This window comes from Strix uralensis, chromosome 14 (assembly GCF_047716275.1).
Source record: "Strix uralensis isolate ZFMK-TIS-50842 chromosome 14, bStrUra1, whole genome shotgun sequence".
NCBI lineage: Eukaryota > Metazoa > Chordata > Aves > Strigiformes > Strigidae > Strix > Strix uralensis.
In genome coordinates, this window is record NC_133985.1 from 15,989,650 (window position 1) to 15,997,777 (window position 8,128).

The 8,128-nt window shown below is 41.1% G+C and overlaps 1 protein-coding gene across 1 annotated transcript in view; it reads right to left on the reverse strand.

Moving 5' to 3' along the window:
- SGCD (sarcoglycan delta) overlaps positions 1-5,240 on the reverse strand; it is a 399,661-nt gene extending 394,421 nt beyond the window's left edge. The window contains exon 1 of the mRNA XM_074883679.1: positions 4,676-5,240. The gene's annotated coding sequence lies outside the window, so the exon portion shown is untranslated. The remainder of the gene's footprint in view (positions 1-4,675) is intronic.
- Positions 5,241-8,128: the final 2,888 nt, after the last annotated feature.

The following is an 8,128-nucleotide window of genomic DNA, read 5'->3' on the forward strand; positions in this document are numbered from 1 at the left end:
AGTGAGTGTCCGAGCCTGCCTTGTTTTATTGCTCAGCTGGGGTCCAGAGAGGTGTTTTTAAAACAGTGCTGCTTCCACCTTCTCCTTAGACCGTGCTAACATGAGTCTTTTGAAGACAGAGTCTTTGTTGCCTTTCCTCTTAGCTTTCTCTGTATATTGGTTTCTGCACCTGCTGCTAAGGCCTCCCTTGTTCTTTTGCTGGAGAATTCTTGACTTTGCAGAGTAAGAAAAACAACCTGCTACGAAGGACACCGAAGAAATCTGCAGTGCTTTTTTGGTGCTTTAGTAGGTATAGCTGACCTAGATATCACAAACAGCAGGAGGAGAAAAATGCAAATACCTCTCCCTCTATATAAAATTATTCAACACAACAGAAAACTAAGGGATCTGGAAGGTGAGGGATGATTTATAAGGGAAGATGTGGGAATATTCTCTTTCCACTTCCCCAGCTGTGGATTTCTGATGTGCACAGCTGTGTCCTCATTTTCACTGTTTGAACTGCTGTCTCCACAGCACAAGTCCCCTGACTTCATTTTCCTCCTAAAATCTTTGCTTCAGCTGGCTGTTTCTTATTAAGCTTCCCCCAGAGATATATGTATTTTTAAGATACTAAAATAAAGAAAGGAAACCTAAAAGAGGCCATGTATCTGTGCACAGGCATGTGTGTGTGGCAAAGCCTGTCTCAAAAATAGTCTTTCCTTCCCTCTTTGTTTTTTAATGTTTGCATGGGAAAAAAAAAAACAAACCACCTTTCCTGTTTCAGAGGCCTATAGCTCTGAACAAATGTTGCAATTATGCTTCTCAAAAGCAGATAAGCGACAGGTGAAAAAATTAAACTCACTTAGGCAAGGCAGGTTCAAAATATCTGTAATGAACTGAAATTGCTTCAGTGAGTCCCCCTTTTGGTTTGAAAGCCCAGAAATCATGATCTTTTGAGTTTTTCCTGCGTTTTTTCAATGCATTGTAATTAAGTTCCAATTTGTGACATCTCTCAAGTTAGCTAGATTTTTCACTTACACGTCTGCTAAAAGGATGTAGCCAGTGCTGTACAGTTGGTCAGCAAGACAGATGATTCACAGCTTTGCATCACTGGTACTAGTCAGCTGGGAGCATAGAAACAAATCTCAGGAATAAACGGGATACTCTGGATGCCTCTCCAGAGGCCAGCACCAATACATCTAGCACAGGATCAAATCTTTGCAACACTTTTAAGTGGTTCAAGCTCATGCACCAAAGAACACTTTTATTTCAGGGCCACTGCTGGAACAATTACAACAGCTCCAAGCAAGTATTTCAGTCATCCTCATCCAACACCAGCTCTGCAGGAGCTATTTCGAGTCTGTACAGACAGCGTGACCAGCCAGGTATCCCAGTGTGGTACCACTGTGCCCCAACCAATGGTGTTGAGGATGCAGAGAAGGTCCCTCTACTTTTCCTGTGACTCCCCTTCAAAAGCAACCCCAGAGGGGCCAAGACGTTACTGTGCAAAACCTGTGAGACCTTTAAACAGGGGGTGCTGTGTGAAGGCAGAGTATATATTGCTAAACAACAGCCAGAGGATAGATCTTGCTCTGATAAAGGAAGAAAAGCAGTTGCCGCTGAGCCTGTACCAGTTCCTTCCCTGATCCTTTTTATTGCAAGTCACTAAGAATAAACATGGTGAAGCAGTATAAAATAGCCTTTAATTATGTCTCAAGCACTTCCATTATGCAATTTAGCTAAGGCACTGTGATTCTGCCCATTTTGCTTTCCCATAGTCTATTACCCATGAGTCCAGAGAGCTTTTCTTTCAGCCTGCCCTCCATCCCCTCTCCCCCTTCCCTTTCATTTCCTCTAGAATAAAAATTCTGAGGACTGTGACTATGCAGGACCTCTGGAAGCTGAACTCCCAGGAGTTCAAGGCAACACTGCATCCCTTCAAGTCCAGCACTGACAAATTTTAAGCTCTATTAATGGGTCAAGTGACTGATAAGCTCAGTTTACCAACCCAGCAGACAGGTTTGTGCCCTAAGCTAACATCACAGGCAAAGCCATCATTCAACTCCCAGGCTCTGCTTCCACCTGTGAACTGAGATACACTGTCATAGTTGTTCCAGCAGGAAAAGTTTGACACAGAGGACTGACTTCAATCAAAGTTTTTACATCCCTCATATAAAATATTAACATTTCAAACAAACCCATATATTTATAAACGTAATTAGCCCACAACAGTATCCCATAACATCAACTTGTAAAAGTTTTAAAGTTAACTACAGATGATACATATTTGATGCAAACCATTGTAACTTGATAATAAAAAGATTAGTTATGGAGCTATAAAAATGTTATGTCAGGTTTTTACAGCTGATCATTAATATTGTAAAATGTAGTTATGTTTTTATGCTTTGTTGGCTGACAAAAACAAACAGAAACTGAAGGAGACCATGAATATTCTTTAATCTCTATTAATGGGTCTTAAATTGACCCATTCAGAGAAACATCTTCTTAAAGGCTATAAAATACTCCTGCAGTCTGCAGTACTCTGTATAAATAGGTTAGTAATCAGCAGAGACCTCGAAGTCAAAATGTACTATCTCCTTTGGGTATGTAGTTGCTACGGTTCAAAAGAAAATAAGATCTGACATCAGGAGCAAAAGAAAGATCTTTTGTTTATTTATCGTAATAAATTTAGAATGGCTTTCAACAATCAGAAGTAAAGCACACCAAGCTCACTGGGTGGAGGTTTGCACTGGTGTGGAGGTTGGATAGATAGGTATAACATTTACTAAACAGCACAGGAAATGTAAACAGACAGGAAACCACTGGAAATTATTACTTTTTTAAGGTTGTGTGGACATACTGACAGGCATTGGGATTTGCACACACAGGAGCCCTCAGGAAATCCAAATTAGCTTTTGAAATTGATCCCTTTAATGTATTGACCAGAATTGTAGCCAGTTTTAAGTTCTAACTAGGAATGGCTGTACTGGAATTCATCTTATTCTCTTTGGAGGTGCGTTACACCAGATTTCTTCAAAGCCACTCACAATTGTGAACTGGAAAACCCACATGGAGCTTTACTGGTTTTAGTTAATTCACAGGTGTAACTATTTTGGACAAAATCAGAGCATCTCCGTGTAGCTAAGGGCTCATCAGCATGTTGTGGTTCTTCCCATGCTGCCCACCCTGGCCTCTCTTCCCTTTTGCTACTGCTTGTCCAACTTGCATTTGACTTTTCCTGGTGTATCCATCGGAAACTTATGAAGCCCCCAAGCCTACGATCTGCATTTTTCTGCACTATTAATAACAATGTGCTGAAGCAATGAAAGACCTATTGATGCCCTGATGGATTGAGAGAAAAAGGAAAGTGATTTTTTTTTAAAGCTGCATTTTGAATCAGCTCATTACACATATTGTTTACTTTATTTTGCACTGCATGACATCAGCGTTCTCTATTTGCTATTCATTGGAGGTTTAAACATCCAAATGGATTCTGCTTCCAAGCCTATGGTCCAAGTTGTGATTTGGTTAAGCAAGATTGGCCAGATTTTCTCCTGGAAAAAATCCATTCAAAATCAGGAAAATTATTCATCCCAACAGATAATTTGGCTTGGAAATTATATTTTCTTTTAAAGGAATTTAGCAGAGGCCTGTACAAATCCAAGCAGATTTCCACTGACTATGAGAATTTTCATATAAAATCAAAATAAAACCTGTATTTTTCCCCAAAGGCTCCTCATTTTCATTTGCATCAAACCCCTGAAGATATTTGTTACATGTAATCTAGTTAACGGTTATTTTTCTACTCTTTTCTTTTGCAGGTTGGGGCTTTTTTTTACCCCCTGAAGAAGTCTAATACTGGAAAATTGACAGAGGCAGGCCTGCACAAATGACATTTTTCTTCATTATTTTATCCTGTCCAGCTTAGAAACAGGATTCTAGAAGTCAGAGAAAGACCCATTTAAGGGTGGGGAGCCTGTACCAAGTGTGCAACTGGGATGGGTTGGAGAGGGGATGGATCGTGGACAGCACTGACACAGGCAGACTCGTTGGAAGGCATGACCTGGTGCCGGTGTCCAGCTACAGCATATCTGCAGAGCTCTCGGGGAGAACGATGAGGGAAAGTACAGAATTTAATAACTTGGAAAGTCTTTGTATTAAGCAGGGATAGGAGCAGGGTATCGTGGAATCAGACCCTGAAGCAGTGTCAGGAAGCTGTTATACTCAAAGAAAATCCTTCCAATCTCTTAAGTCAGAAGATCCTCTGGTTTATTTTACCCTTTGATTTAGAGCTAGTTCAAGGTTTCAGATGGAGGAAATTGTGGGGACTGGATTAAGTACCATGCTTGGCTTTTCCTCTTAAACCATGAGCATTAGATGGTCAACACAGGAATGTTTTCTAGTCAGAGTTATCTGCGGATTCAAAATGATGGTAATTGGTGAGTCTAAACTGTTGATAACAAATAAACATTTACTTTGAACAAAAAACTAAAAAGCCTTTATCTCGAGAAGTCCAGGAATAGAGCCAGAGCCACATGGCTTAATAGATTTCACAAGTCAGCCCCATCAGGGGATGAGAAGTTATTATGCCTGAATTATCACACTAAGAGATCCTGCTGTAATCTCTACTAGAAAAACCTCACCAAACCAGAGAACGGTTAATGTACGTTCAGTACCGGGGACCGCAAACACCTACCTCTGTGCATGGTATACGTAATAGGAGAAGCCCAGCCTGCAATTTGTGTCACAGAAGGGAAAAATCATCTTCTTGCAGTCACCATCCTGTCATGTGCATTCCAAGCACTGAACACGAAAGGACTGAAGTCCTCCATTCCTGCTGCCACCATCAGCTGACATTTGTCACATATAAGATCTGAAGACAGAAGATCCAAAATGCAGGTGAGTTCCAGAGGACTGCAAGCATCAGGACAAGGTTACAAAGTAGGAATGAATTCGTGAGGCACGGTCAGAAGATGCACTGATAAATGCCAAGACTGGCTGTACACGTGATGAGCATCGCATACATGAACACACAAGTCTGTTGTAATTCAAAAAAAAAAAAAAAAAAAAAATCAATAACCTTAAGCTTACACCCTGCTTTATCTGTCTTTACTGTTAGGGGTGTATGATATAAATACAACTGCACAAGAGAAAAACTGCAACATATATGACAATGAATGATTATTGGACATTCCACAAAACATATCCTAATGGCAGTAATAAGATCACTTTGTATCTTGCTCTGATGCCTACACCAGTCTGCGTGCAGTAGATCTCCATCTGAAGCTAAGGGGGTTACCCAGAATAGTATGCCTAAACTAGAAACTTAAATATTTCCATTTCTCATACGGCTGCACTTAAGAGAAAAGCTCTGATAGTTCATATTTCATGTCCCTGCTGCCTTTTCTTTTTTTCCAGCTTTCATGTTTTTTGAGATAAGTATTTTTTGTCACTCTCCTTAGAATGAATTACATGTGGTAAATATAGTCAGTGTACTCTGATCTTGGCTTGAAGAAAGCTTCCTGGCCTGGTTAAAATATAATTAATTAATAAATAAATAAATAAATAAAAACAAACCCAAAACTTTTAAAAAGCTCACACTTTAAGATTTAAGGTGAATATAAACAGCAGGCTGGCTCCTAGTCTTGAGCTTTATTGCAGTGCAGACATGGCTGAAATTATCTTTAGAAATGAGATTTTGGTTCCTGAAATCCTTTACAAAATGTTACTTCCTTGACTGTGCACAGTATCTCTGCTACAGTGATGGAGACATTTTAAATCTGTGTGAAGAAACAGAGCTGTCCGGGAAGCTGAAGCTGGTTCACTTTGGGGCTAATCAGGGAAGGAGGAGGCTGGGAGCTGTGTGCTCAGGGCATCCCAGAAGTTAAGTCCTAAAAACACTTTGTGTTTGCAAATGAGATGTTTACAAACAATAATGAAAATTTGTGATGTTTACTCGCCTCCCTTTGCAGAGGAGGCGGCTCAGGCGCGGGAGGGCTGTCATTTCTGATTACCCAGGAAGGACCTGCAGAAGCTCCAGCTTCTCTGCACCTGCTCTAACCACCTCGGCCAGGCTGCAGACAGTCTAACACGAGCAAATAAAAGGATGTATCTGTTTCCTTCATTCCTGGCACTGTACAAAAGGAGCAGCACTGGTTTTCTGTATTCCTCCGACTACACCAATGGGAAATACCATCATAAATCTTTTCAAGCTCAGTCTTTGTTAACTGCTGTCCCTTTAACACAGAATTTCTGCAGCATTTAGTTTCACCTTTTCATAGGCTGCTTTATTTTAATGCTAATTAGCTTCACTGAGGTATAAATCTCCCTCCCTCCAACTTGTTTTGTTTTGTTTTCCAAGACACCACTCTTCTCTTCCCTTGGATTTTTATAAAGCACAAAATCATCTGCATGAAAATACTTCCAGTATTTCACTGGAAAAAAGTTATTTACCATTGTACCCAAGAGTGACAGTGGTTTCTTATTCTCAAAACACAGGCATGAAACACCCTTGAGTCTGCCTCCGCCACAGCAGAACATATGCCACTTTTAATCAAACTAACTGCTTCTCTGTTTATTAATCTAAACTCCCAAACCAATCTAGGGATAAGAGGGAGGAAAATAAAAAAAATGACACAAAATCTTGACAACAAGTCTGCTGTCTCATCTAATAAAATTGCAGTAAACTGCCCAATCAAAAGTGTCTGGAATAAAGCAATCACTCCAGATTCAGTGGGGAAGATGACCTTTGTCTACTGTCTCCGAAAGATGACTGGTGACACTGGCTCTATGGCTCTCTGAAGATGGAAGTGGCTCCTTTCAGAATTTGTTTCACACTCTTATTTCTACCTCTTGGCTCACAAAGCTGCTTTCAGCAGCTTCTTTTAAAGCTGCTTCTTAATTCTACTTGCAGCTGAAGGTAGATGAGTTGTCAGAGGCAAAACCAGCACTTTGAGGAGCCTTAGGAGGGGCTGTACAGAGGACATGGGAGAAACCTGCTGAAAATCAGCCAAGATTCTTGTTCAGATATTACGTGCAGTTCCAGAGTCTTCACTGCAATTCATGTGCCTGTATTAAAGACATGGGCTTGAGTTTGCAAAATGTCTGCAATTTGTGTACTTTCAACAAACTCCCTTATGTCCTTTCCAAGCTTCAACCAGGACCACATTCTCCAAGCGTAGGGTGGAAAACATGGTGAGACTTTACAATGTGCTAAAATTGTGATTGATCTTCCCTCTCACTGTCCCTTAGGTTCCCGCAATGATTCAGGATGTTATAGGCTGAGGCATTAACAGCTGTAAGTGTTCATTAAAAGCACTGGGCTCCATGCTGGAACCAACATAAGGGAACAGCGTGTAGCACCACATCAACACCTATTTAGTTTTACAGTCCTATCAGACCTACCCAGTACAATGGTGTATCTCAGCAGAATGAACTGAAATGTCTCATTGAGTTAATGCTTATCTCCAAGCTCTGAGCTCACCTTTCAAGAAACACCATTCAGCCAACAGAGCCAGGCTGCTCTGCATGCAAGCGCACTCTGTTATTCAACATGTCACTTTAGAGAGGTTGCACACAGCTGGTTACATGTAGGCAGCTGCCAGGAAAACTTCACTGTTGAAGAGAAGGATTTGCAGTGGCCCCAGAATTGGGGGCAGAGGGAGAATAAAGTGCCCTGGGAATCCCTTGCAAAGCATGAGAGGTCTTCCAGCCCCAGACAGCAAGGTATTGAAGTGACAGGCAGACACATCCCTGCGTTTTGCAGTTCGTGAGCAGTAAGAAATTACAATGATTAACAAGGACATTGGAGCTGTTCATAAGGTGAAGTCACACCCTCGGACAGTGAGAAATTATCGTGATTAGCTAGTCAGAATGATTAAAATTTCACAGGGTGAACTGAGATCCATGGACAGGGAGATGTAATGATTAAGTGGGTCATGTCCACCACCTCATCAGGGGGAGGCTCCGATTCACGGGCAGCAAGGTGGTTATTAACATGGCGACATCAATAGTTATTAACCTGGCTGCATCAGCGTTGTTCATAGAATGAACTTCACTTCACAGGGGGGGACAGGGAGAAAACGATTAACAAAATAACTTAGCAGTGCTCTCAGGGTGAATTAAGATGTATGGACAGAAACAGGATTAA